The sequence below is a fragment of the Peromyscus californicus genome, unplaced genomic scaffold, assembly GCF_007827085.1.
Source record: "Peromyscus californicus insignis strain IS unplaced genomic scaffold, ASM782708v3 Scaffold_20__1_contigs__length_68692818, whole genome shotgun sequence".
Lineage (NCBI taxonomy): Eukaryota > Metazoa > Chordata > Mammalia > Rodentia > Cricetidae > Peromyscus > Peromyscus californicus.
The window spans coordinates 60562791-60576022 of record NW_026294503.1 but is presented as its reverse complement, the minus strand read 5'-3'; the positions used below and the strand labels follow the sequence as shown (position 1 = coordinate 60576022).

Sequence of the window (13232 nt, the reverse complement as noted above, 5' to 3'; positions counted from 1 at the left end):
GTTCTATAAGAAGGCAAGCAGAGCAAACCATGAGCAGCAAGCTAGTAAGCAGCACCCCTCCATGGCATCAGTTCCTGCCTCCAGGTTCCCACCCTGATCCCCGCCAGGGGTGGGTTGTGAGCTGAGCATTGTAAAACGAAACAAACCTCCCCTTCCCAAGCTACTGTTGGTCATGGTGTTTATCGCAGCAACAGAATCCCTAACTAAGACACCCTGAACTGGAAACCAAGGGCTATTACGCAAAGCAGAACTCATTCTGGGGGGGATGAGGAGGATGCCAACTCCAGAGATAGACTTAATGGAAAGCTATTGGGGACCCCAGTGGTGGCAGGGATTTCACTTCATGGTTTATCAGTCACTTCTCTGTCAGTGTGACAAAATTCCCAACAGAAATAACTTAAAGGAGGAAGGCCAGTTACGGTGGGGAAGGCAGGAAGGCGAGCGGGTAGCGGTGGCCTGGTCACATGGCAGTGGATAGGAAGCACGGGCCAGAACCAAAGATGAGTACAACCTTTGAGACCCTGTCCCTCATGAGCCCCCTCTGCCAGCTAAGCCCTAACCTCCTGAGAGTTCCACAGCCTTCTAATATAGTAGCGCTATAAACTGGGGAATGAGAGCCGGTGGGGGACATTTCAGATCAAAATCTAAGAGATACAAAGACTCAGGCTCGAGCATGTAGGTCTTAAAAACAACTGAGGAGTCAGTCGGAGGCAGGTCATCTCCTGCAGGTTAAGGAGTATTTTAATAAAGGTGAGTGGCCCTGTTCCAGATCCCCTGCTACACCACATTCAGGACCATCATGCTCAGCTGTCTCCTTTCTGGTCACCTGCCACCCACCAGGGAACTGTCCCATACTTCCAAGGGGCTCCTGATGCTTGGCCCCTAACCAGCAGAACCCATTCTCTGTGGGCTAGCTTCCTTCTTGATACAGACAATGCTGGCCACTCACTGCACACGTATGGGTTTCTTCCTTTCTGCCCATTAATTGCTGATACCATCTCTCTCTCTGTGGCATCTGAAAGCCACCCTTTCATTTCTCTCCTTCAGCTTCCTGGGGTCATGCCTTCTATTTCCTCACTGCTCTTACCTGTCAGCCAAAAAAAAAAAAAAAAAACCACTTTAAATGCTTTCCATTCTAAGACTATCAAATCTCCCATGGGCCTCTCTTATCTTTTATTACCATTCCTGCCCCTCGAGATGTTGATATTTTAATATCAGTATCATTAGTACTTAATACAGGCCTATAAAATAGTCTGTGGACCATAAATGTCTGATGGATGAGTAAACGGAGTGCATTGTAGACGAATGGCGTCCTGTTACTCAGAAACGGACCGGCAAGTTCAGAGGACCACAGTGTCACAACTCAGCTCCTTCATCCTTAACCCGAGACTTGTGGGTACTGCAGGGCATGGTGGAGGAGGAGAGGTACAGTTTCATCTTGGGGTACCCAAACAGCAGAGAGTACAGGGCTTCCAGAGCACGTGAGGTTTCCAGACCCCTCAGAGAGTTTAGTGAGGGGACAGAAGAGGTAAGGTTCTGAGAGCGAGGCTGTCCTCTCATCAAGCACACCGAGCAGACCACTCCCGACTGGCTCTTGTCAGCTGCACGGCACACGGAGTGGTGCAAGCTAGAAGCGGTCCATTCTTCCACACTTGCTTTTTTCTGAATGGAGGTTGTAACTCCTCACTACCCTCACGGGGCACTCTCCTCTCAGATTCTACTCTGTCTCAAACAGCCCCTTCAGCTTTCACAGTTTGGATTTCCCTTTATTCCTGGGTTAGGGTCAAAACTCAAATCCTAGTTCTTCCGTTTGCCACCTCTGGGATGTTGGGCAATACTCTGAGGTAAGTATCACTGTTTTCCTCTCTAGAGCCAGTGAAGAAATCGCTTCCCCTTAGGGTTAAAGATTGAATGTGACTCTAGATTTACACTGTAACACGAGATGCCTGGTACACCATCCCCTCTATTCTTGAGGACTTCGAGAATCACCTCTCCTTTCTAATATAAGAAATCTGAAAAGACTGGCACTAACCATCCACTCTTCCTCCACACCGTACACCCCACGGCCCCAGTCCTTCCAGTGTCCACACTGTACCATTTTACAGGGATGCTTCCAATGGATCTTAACCTCTAGTTGCCTGGCCCTCTGCCTTTCGGACTCATCCATGCATTGTGCCCATCCCGACACTGATCTTTAAACAATGTCTTTGATATCTACTGAGTATATATTCTTTCCATCCTCTGAAGGAAATGATGAATCTGTTCATCTCTTCTCTTCTGCCTCCCTTCTTTGTGTCCCAAGGCCACTGATAGACACTGTAGCACATGTGCCCATCATAGATGCAGAAAACATAAAAACTTTCTTCAAACTCATTTTCATGCCTCAATAACATTCTTTCAGGGAGCTGGGCTAATTTTATTTAGCCAATCTCAAATTATTAGACATTTAGATTGTTTTTAATTTTTCACGATCATGAAAATCCTTGTGGAACAATCTTTGTGCACCTTTTATTACTGCCTCAGGGCACAATACTAGAGGTAGAACTATAAAATCAAGCGTGTTTTGAAAGTCCTTTAACATGTACAGCCACACTGCCCTCCAGAAAGGTTGCACTAATTTATCTTATTTTAGTTCTTTACAAAGAACTCCCGAGGTATTTACCAGACCTCTCTTCAGATAATTGGTAGAGCTTGGAGTTGGCTTATAATGTCCCCCAAACTATAAATACTTAAACAGTTGATTCAAGGACAGGGCATTTACATTTGCTTCAACATGTTAATATACCACCCTGGTGTTACTTTAACAAGATAGATCCTATTATTTTCCTTGGGCACGTCAATTCACAAAGAACCGGTGGCATATTTTAAAAATTGATCTAACCAGCTTTAGTTGTGTCAAGCAACTGAAGTAAATGAGCATATGTACTCCATTTGTCAAACAGGCACAGAGCAGGAAGTGACTGCTCACTTCAAAGACCTCTGAAGTCTGAGTTAAAATCATCGTCTTTACTTCTGGGTAGAAATCACACTTGCATCAGTAACCATTCTTGACATCTGAAAAATTAGTGCAGAATGTCTTCTGTGTTAAAACCAAAGACAATTCATATTGCACATTGACTAACACAGCCATTGCTCAAAAATTATTAAATAATTACCTGAAGACACACTTTTAACTAAAATTTATCTCAGAGGCTTGCTGGGAAATCTTACGTATGAGACCTATATCTTTACTATGCTCTCTGATAGATTTGGCAGAAAAAAAAAAAACAGACTTACAGTCTCTTTCTCTCTCTTTTTTTTTTTTAAATTGAGTCATAAAGTAAATTGTGCTGTAAATCCCTACATCTTCATGGAAGCAAATCCGTCAGCATTGCAATGAGATCTAACTTCTTTATGCACGGAATTCTGGGAAAGCCAAAGTGACGAGCCAAAGTTACTAATCATTGTGATGACGTGTCCCTCACAGAAAGATGCACAAGGACTGTCACTGTCAGGAGGGTGGGCTCACAGCTCCACGTGAAGATAAAAGAGAGCACCTACTACCCACCCTCCAGAAACAGAATTTATTTATAGCTCTTTTTTTTGAGAGATTAATAAAGCTCTCAGAGAAATAAAGAACACTGGGATTAAAACTACAAAGGACAAACTGATATAATTAAAGAAGCCTTCTGTTCCTAAGCACCGTAGATTACCGACTCCATGTCTCATTGGCTTAATAACGTGATTGCTATACAGGACTTACCTGTGAATTACACTGTGCAAATCCTGATTATAAACAGGAGTCTCTACCACTCCTTCACAGGGCCCTGATTTGTCAGTGGAAAAAGCAGGGACTGTAGTGACTCAGATGTCAAATAATGGAGCACACTGTGATTAGATGCCAATTACTTAGGATTAATGAGATACACGTAGATTAACTTCAAATATTCTTATAACTCTGTTAAGCAAAGCGCCAATGGTTCCATCATTTTATGTTCATTTGGCTAATCTGTGCAAAGTCTACAAAGACCCATGAGAAATAAGTCAACGGTACTTAATTCACGTAAAAAGTATTAATTACTTTATGTGCTAATTTATTAGTTACATAGCATGTGCTCCAAAAGGTTTGGTAAGTAGAATACATAAGCTAATTAATTGTAGCTTAATTTAAATTCACGTGTTGGTGATACATTTAACGTAGACCAGTGTGATGAGGAATTTACTCAAGCAGGTAATGTGTGTTCACGCAGGGCCAAAAAACAGACAAGCATTTTAAATGACAAGCATAAATGAAAGTCAATATTTAGCTGAAGTTCAGTTTCAAACTTTACTTTCAAATTAACATTTCTAGTTGAATTTAAAAAAATACACACTTGTTGTGGATCATTGAACAAGCAAGTTAACTGGAAGGAAAACCATCTGTAACTTACCACTGAGTAGAGGGAGCAAAGGATTGTTGAGGTAGTTTACAAACATAACAGCTTTTTATAACAACATGGAGAGCTCATCTTCAAATACAAGCCCAGGCCTTTGGTCTAGAGCAATGATTCTCAACCTATAGACTGCACCCCTTGAGAGGGGGGTGAACCACCCTTCACAGGGGTTGCATATCAGATATCCTGCATATCAGGTATTTACATTAGGATTCATAACAGTAGCAAAATTACAGTTATAAAATAGCAACAAAATGATTTTATGATTGGGGGGTCACCACAACACGAGGAGCTGTATTAAAGGGTCACAGCATTAGGAAGGTTGAAGACCACTGCTCTAGATTCAGTAGAGATGAGAAGTCAAAGCGATCTGCACACAGGTAAGTCTAGATACAGTCAACTCTTGCTGCCCAGAGGATGGAGGCAGGACTGTGAAATGCAGTGTTCTGGACACGACATGTCCATGGCACTCACGAACTCACAGCAGCTGTGGTTACCCATGTAAGACCTGCACAAGATGGCCCCGTCTATCATAGGTGGAGGAGGGACTCAAGAGCCCTGTCCTTCCCTGAGGAACTATTGGCAGTATTAGTAGCTAGAGGAAGAGGAGTCCTTTTCTTCAGGGGTAGAGCCCTGGTAAATTGTCCATGCTCCAGGAAATACCCTCCAAATACTCACCCAGAAAACAAATAAAACAAGAACATGTGAAAGTAGCGGCCGGGGGGGTTTTGTTTAGAACAAAGGGTTTCCCTGGAATGGGAAGAGAGAGCAATTGGGGGTGAAAACGAACATCATATACCATATTGTATAAAATGGCCGATGAATAAAGAAATACATTTTTAATGAAAAAGGAAGAAATACTTCCCAGAATGCACCTTTTCACATGCATGTGTGGGTGAACACAAGCAGATTTGTTCATGATGGCTTATCCCCCTCACGCCTTTTCTGTGTAGGAATGTGGTCTAGTTGAGGAACCCCGGTCTCTTTAATAAATGGCATTCAAAATGTGACACAAGGGACTGTGAGTGCCAGGGCAAACGCTGGTCTTTCTTCAGACCTAGGGCTAGACGGTAAGAGGAACATTCAGGGGAAGGGTGTTCTTTTCCCATCTTTGAAAGTACCAAGGTCTTCGATGAGCTGGCCTGACACAATCTGACCCCTCTTTCCAGCCTATCGCTGCTCTCTGCCTGTTTCTGAGGTTGAAGACCAATGACATTAACCACTTTTGGATAAAAGCGGCAAGATCCAGATTCACTGCTCTTGTCTACGTACTCAAGAGTAAACCCAAACAGGCAACACACTTCCTAGCTGCAATTTAAAACTCCTAATTCTAATTCAGTTTATTTCTTTGAAGCCTCGGTTTTAGTACGGTAAGCAGGGTGGAAAGCAACGGGAAAGATAGAAATCTTTAAAAGGAGCTCCTGGCATTAATTAGTGCAAAACATTAAAAAAAAAAATCGAAAGTAGATCTGATTTCTCTTTTAAAACATGAGCTTGAGTGCCTACCACCTGGGAAGGTGACGTCATGAAACAGTGGCTGTGAGCATCGTCTAGTAACTTATTATAATGTGAACCTCTGGCTTCTGGACTATACGAGGAAACACTCATTTCAGGGATTCTCTGTCATTTACTACCCTCCCTTATTGCTCCCTGGCTGGTTTTGAAACTAGAGGGGGTTTTCCATCTGTCAGTCATGCCTCCAGAAGATCCTCTCACCAAAACACGGCTTTCAATTTGAACTAGCAATTTTGTTTGTAGTTGTGTTGAGAACGTTAGCTCACTATTGGTCATACTCCCCCATTCTGTGCCAATGCGGAAGCTCAGAGGTAAATGTGCCAGCTCAACTCTAACTTCTGAACAAAACCTTATGGCTCACAACATGATTCATTTTAATTTAATTTAATATAATGGCCTTTATATTCCTTTCATACTGAATTAACAAAGTAATTTACTTTAATCTTAATTTATTTCTTTTAATAACCTGAAATGGGGTTTCCCTTTTCTCCCTAACTTTTCTACTTGTTTACTTTAGGTGACAAAATTGTATGTATTTATCATCCACACCACACTCCTTTCATATATTTATACATGTGGAAGGCTAGCTTTCAACTAGTTAGCATTCGATTACCTCATACTTATCCTAGGAGACTGAAAACTATTCTCTTATCCGTTTGCAACAATGCAGTACATTAACTGTGGTCTCTATGATACACAAAAGGTCTCTTGAAACGATTCTTCCCAACTAAAGATGTTATATACCCTTTGACAATCATCCCCCCAAACCCTCCACTCACACAAAGCTCTGGGAAACACATTCTGTTCTCATCTCTGAGCTTAACTTTTAAATAGTCCAAAGAACTGTCAAATACTTTCCAATAACATAAATTCTTTAATGTAGTATTAGAAATGAGTAGGAAGAAAATAAATATGAAACTACATAACATGTTAAAGCCAATAGGAAACAGTTTCTCGTTACCGACACTGCTAACTGCTCTCTTATTGGCTGCAAACAACCACATACAACAAATCCTTCATATCTGTAGGTTTTTCATCCACAGATTCAACTAAACTAAGATGGGAAATGTTTGGGGAAAAATTGCATCTGGAGTCACACATACAGACTTTCCTCTTGTTATTCCCAAGCAACAAAGTTTAACAGCTATTTATGTTATATTGTGTTTATATTAAGTGATGCAGAGATGATGAAAAGCACCTAGAAAGATGTGGGATTATAATGTAAATATCCTGTACCATTTTATATAAGAGACTTGAGCTTCCTCAGATCTTGGTATCCTATGGTACCTTAGAACCAATCACTGGGTATATTCACAGTCTATCTATGCACCTGAAATTAATATACCTTAGATTGTGCTTAATGAATACCCAAGCTATCACCTCGACCATGATGGCTGGCTTAGAACTCACTCTGTAGACCAGACTGGCCTTAAACTCACAGAGATCTGCTTGCCTCTGCCTCCCAAGTTCTGGGATTAAAGGGATGCGCCATGTTACCTGGACTTCTAGTAGATCCATTAAAATACATTAGATAAAGCTCAAACCTTAGTTTTTATATATTAAAAAAAAAAACAGTTAGCAACCTAAAACTAAAGGACAATAGCTTAACTTCTGAAAAGGAATCTACCCGAGATTTACCCTGGGCATAATATTTACTGGTGAAGTTTTGCAGCTATTTCTGTTAATACCATAAACAATACAGCAGCAGCTCCTCCAGTGAGTTCAGAAGTCCTAGCAGTTGTACATAACTGAGAAAAACCAAAGAACTACAAGGCAAAGGATCAACAATATTTTATCAAAATACCTATACAGACTCACAAAACTCAAAAGTCTTACATAAAACAGGTCAACAAATTACAATTTAAAAGACTCCAACAACAGCAATAAAAATTTTAAATAACTAGGAAAAGCTAACAAAAAATATACAAAACCCACGTGGACATCGTAAGACTTCACTACAGGACATTAAAATCTCATTAAATGTAGAAGTGCACTGTACTTATCATACTAGACGTCTTATGAACTTGTAAGCATTTCTCAAGAGAACTCATCTAGCTTCCAAGTAAGTAATTCTGCATGGGGGGATTCATCTGAGCAAGGCCCAACAATTCAAAAGGTTCATGAGATTAAAGACTAACTAATATCTGCATTATTATATAAATAAGCTTGATTGTTACTTTAAAATTTTCATTTCTTAGTTTCTGAGTCAGACTCTAGAGAATTCTAGAGAATTCCTAGCAAATTGTTAGATCCTAAGTTAACTTGTAAGTCCCACCTGTCCAAGGACCAGGTAACATCCTGAGATTCTGGGAGTTGTAGTTCTTAGAAAGTAACAACAAAGCCTCATGGGAAAGTACAGTGGCTTATGGGTTTTGTCCATATAAGCCCCAACAATACATGCCTCAGGGCCACACAGCTGAAAAGTTTTTCCATCTTGGTCAGTATTTAATATTTTAATAAAAGCTTGCTTTAATTTGGCCAGAATGGTGGAACTGTTTGGTTTTTTTTTTTCTGGTGAATTTCAATGTGAAATACAAACATCTACTTCTATGCATACACCTTTTCTCAACTTCAAAGAAACTAAGTGTCCATCAATGGATAAAAATGGATAAGAAATGGATAAAAATGAAATAAAACTTATTCGGGACTGCACGTACCACTTTTGTGCTGTCTAGACACCACCGCCTCCCTCTCCCACCGTCATTTGATTATATCATCCTGCGGCCAAGGACACATCTATCTGGAGGCAGGTAAGTGCCACCAGACAAAACCCAATCAAAGCAGCTCAGTCCTGTGACTGTTAGCAGTTCTAGCAAAAATGGAAAGAAAGAAGCAGTTACTACCAAGACTGTGATGGATGAATTGGAGCAACTTGGGGGTGGGTGGGGTTAGTGTTTTATTTAAAACATCTTTGCTCATTACAATATAGATCCGACACATTTAGTTGCATTTGTTTTGGTGCCAGACACTGACGGCAGCTTGCAGACGGCTATCTTCCCTTCCACGATTACAAAGAAAAGTCTGAACGTTTTTCTGATACTGGGTGATCCGGTGACTCAGGAAATAAACAGAATCAATCCTGACTCGCATGGGCCGTGAAAGACTCCATCTTACTGGTCCAGCCCCCTCTGCAGACACAAGGATAGAGTCTAGAATGTCCACAGAAAACAATCTCCATGAACACTGAAAGGGCCCTGACATAAAATGGAGCGGTATCTGTGTATTACCTACATACATTCCCCCACACATTTTAAACCATTTTCGGATTGCTACTAAACCTAGAACAATGTAAATGGTTCTTTACATTGTACACCTTGCTAAATCTAGCATAATGCAATGTTTATACTGGTTGTTTATATTGTACACCTTGGAGAATAATAAAGAGGAACACATTTGTATGTGTTCAACAGGAGCACTTTTTTGCATTTAAAAAATTTTAGATTTATTTTATGTGTGTGAATGTTTTGCCTGCATGTGTATCTGAGCATCCATGCATGACTGGTGCCCGTAGCGATCAGAAGAGAATATGAGATGGCATGAACTGGAGTTACAGATGGTTGTAAGCCATCATGTGGGTGCTGAGAACCAAACCCTGGCCCTCTGCAAAAACAGGTACTCTTCATTACTGAGACACCTCTCCAGTCCCTTTCGGAAGATTTTTTAAATTTTAATCTGTGGTTGGCTAAATACATGGATGCAGAGTCAGTGGACCAGGGAGGCTAGCCTGATTGCTGAATGACAACAGACTCTGAGATGGCAAGGGGTGTAACTCAGTCAGTAGAATGCTTGCTTAGCATGCATGATGCCTTCAGTTCCATCCCCCAGGTCAATAAATCTGCTCCCTGGTCTGGTTTCTGTTGCTGTGATACACACCAGGACCAAAAGCAACTTGGAGAGGAAAGGTTATCATTGAGGGAAGCCAAGGCAGGAACTTAAGGTGGAAACTGAGGCAGAGACCATGGATGAATGCTGCTTACTGGCTCATTCCCTGCTTCTGCATAGCTAGCTTTTTTATTTTTATTTTACAATACAATTCAGTTCTACATATCAGCCACGGATTCCCTTGTTCTCCCCCCTCCGGCCGCCCTCATCTTCCCCCCAGCCCACCCCCCATTTCCACCTCCTCCAGGGCAAAGCCTCCCCCCTCCCCCCCGGACTGAGATTAACCTGGTAGACTCAGTCCAGGTAGGTCTAGTCCCCTCCTCCCAGGCCGAGCCAAGCGATCCTGCGTAGGCCCCAGGTTTCAAACAGCCAACTCATGCAATGAGCACAGAACCCGGTCCCACCGCCTGGATGCCTCATAGCTAGCTTTTTTAATACACCTCAGATCTACTTGCCCAAGGATACTGTGGTCCACATTGGGCTATACCCTGTTCTGTGAATTAGCAATCAAAAAAAAAAAAATACCCTCATCCTCACAACTACAGACATGCTTACAGGCCAAACTGATGAAGGCCACTCTTCAAGTGAGGTTATCTCTTGCGAGGTGTGTCAAGTTGCTAACCAAGACTCGCCACCACTTCTGGCATGATGGCATTTATCTATAATCCCAATACTCAGGAGTTATAGGCAGGTCGATCAGTCGTTCAAGGTCACCACTTCATAGTGAGTTCAAGATGAACCTAGACTTCATGGGATCTTGACAAAGGAAGAAAGAGAGGGAGGGAGGGAGGGACTGGCAGAGGGCGGGGAGAAAGAGACCATGATCTATGCTAGACGGGGAATTCTAGTGGGAAGGCTGTTACCTTGTTTCTGAAAAGAAAGCTATTCTGCTGCTGGCTGCCTGGAGTCCCAGCTGTCACCTCATACCCGGGGGATGCTTGCTTGAGGATCAGGGCAGGAGGATGGAATGGCCTCATTAAGCCAGAAAATCACCTGCCTCAGAACTGGCTCTACCTCCTGATTAGTTACGTAATTATTTCCTTCCAGCAATTAAGTCATTTGAAATCTTGTTTTCTTGTATTTGCAATAAAAATCACCCAAACTGAATCTGTGCAAAGCATAGCATAAGACAAATAAGGCTTCCTGAAACAATTCACCATCACCGCCACATAAAATGCAAAAGCAAACAACTTGGGCTTTTAAAAGGACGTGTCAAACTTCGGATGTGATTTCACCAACACAAAGGGGTAAAAATACACACTATTTAAAAGCTTGGCTGAAACGCAATTTTCTCTTGCTCCTGAGGAGACACAGGTTTTTAATGTATGTATATTTAGGGTGCCTGTGGCCCTATTTGTCCCACAGCCCTAAAACTTGCTTACAGAACTCTTTTGATCAATCCTGGCAAAGTCAATCACGGTGTTGTTTCAGGAAATCAATATGACATACACAAAACCCTTTTTCTTTTAGTAGAAACAAGACTTTGAAATTGCCTTTCCTTGGCGGTGTCCTAAATCCTCACTAAGCCCCGACAAGGAATACAACAAAGCTCAGAAACGTCTGTCCAATTAATAAAAATGTGGTTCCAAAGCCCGGCTTTCAATTTTGACAGAGTATAAAATTAAGAAATATATACAAATGCAAACTGAAAACACTTCAAAGCACAGCTTATGAATATCAACATCAAGGTACATCACTCACTGTGTTGGATGACTGCCAAATTTAATGATGACTTTTTTTTGTCTCCTGACTTATGAGAGTCACCCTGAGACCTAAGTCCCTGTCTAAAGCAAATGAAGAATTTATTAATAATGTGAGTAGATCCAGGGCCCCTTCACCAAGCGGTAAAACTCTTGGTCAGGGCCATTTCCTTTATACTTTAAAGGATTTGATTGACTTGTTTAACTTGCTTTACATAAGCCCAACCCAGTTCTATCGGCATATGGGGTGGTCCATGAATATTTGATAATAGTAAATATGGATGCACAGGCTATTATAGCATCCAGGGAAAGTGATCAAGTCCAATAGCTACCTTATTCTTGTGATAAGGCTGGGTCACAGGAGAGTCATGCCATTTATAGCAGAGCATTACTTTAGGAGCACACCAAATCCCAGTAAAAATAGAAGCTACGACATTAGCATTTATGACTTATATGTATTGGAAATTTATGTAACATCTATGCATGCTATTCTACTTTATCTTTATCATAATACCATATGATAGATGTTGAAGTCCTATTTCCCCAAATCTAGGATAATATGAGCCAATATTTTATATACCAACAAGAAAAAAATTTCAACCAACTAGAATTATAATAACCTTTTTGTAAGACGCAATCTAAATTCCAAGAAGTCTAGATGTGGCGGGGGAAGTCTAGATTGGCAAGGAGGTTTGCCTGAGGCACAGATCCCCTCCACCCAGAAGCATCACTTGCTGAGCTCTGCCCGACACAACTTGCTCACAATGGCTGTGGTCCCTGCCAGGTCCCGGCAGTGAAGACGCATGAGCGCCTCCTTCATCTACTCTGGCAGCTCCTCTGCTCTTTGTGCTGAGGCCCAGGTTGATTCTGGAACTGCCTAATGAACATGACAGAGCCTCTGTTTCAACCTAGGTTCCTGAATGACTCCACGCAGCACAGCCCAAACCCTAGACCACTTGCCCAATGAGAATGCCACTTTTTATTTTGGCTCAAGGAATAAATGCACTCTTTTTTTTTTTTTTTTTTTTTTTTTTGATGAAGCCACTATCACCTGGGGAAATGTTCCATATAAGTCAAATTGCTCTGGCTAGGACAGTGGCTGAATTAGACTCTGAATGTCAATTTCTAAATCCTGGGCTTATTCTTTTGTGCCAGGCACACTTAAAACTGTAAACTTAACCCTCCTCAAATTTAAACACATGAATAAAATGGTTATTTATTTCATTTTACAAAAAGGTTTCATGACTTGCTTTCAATGAATAGGAGGAAATGAAAAGACTAAAGATTGGTATAGTTTATGGATAAAGTATGGCTAAGGACAATGAAAGTTGTATGTATGTCATAACAACACATTCTCGAGGGGGCAGACATAAAGATGGAATGATTTTTAGAGTAGATCTAAGCATCCGTGTCCTACACTTCTGTCCTGTCTGCGTTATGTGCAGCTTGTGTTTCAACAAAGAAATTCCAGATGGCTGTGCTAGCCCTGGCCTGTTGTTGGAATTTTTCAAAGTAAGAATGGCTTTGTTTCCCGAGAGGCCTAAGGAAACGGAGGAGGAAGAAGCATGGCCATCAATGACCGCAAAAGAGGAAAAGGTGAAGACAGAAAACACGAGGGTCCCAAGCACGGGGCCTGGATTCAAGAGGAGACGCTGAACTTGTCTTCAGCTCTGACTAGATGAAGCACCCACAACCTGGGGTGATTATCTGGCTTCTCCACCAT

At 41.6% G+C, this 13232-nt stretch overlaps 1 protein-coding gene across 2 annotated transcripts in view; it reads right to left on the bottom strand.

Annotated features, from left to right (window-relative positions):
* Ano6 (anoctamin 6) overlaps positions 1–13232 on the bottom strand; it is a 187960-nt gene that overhangs the window by 67198 nt on the left and 107530 nt on the right. The gene's annotated exons all lie outside the window — the stretch shown is intronic.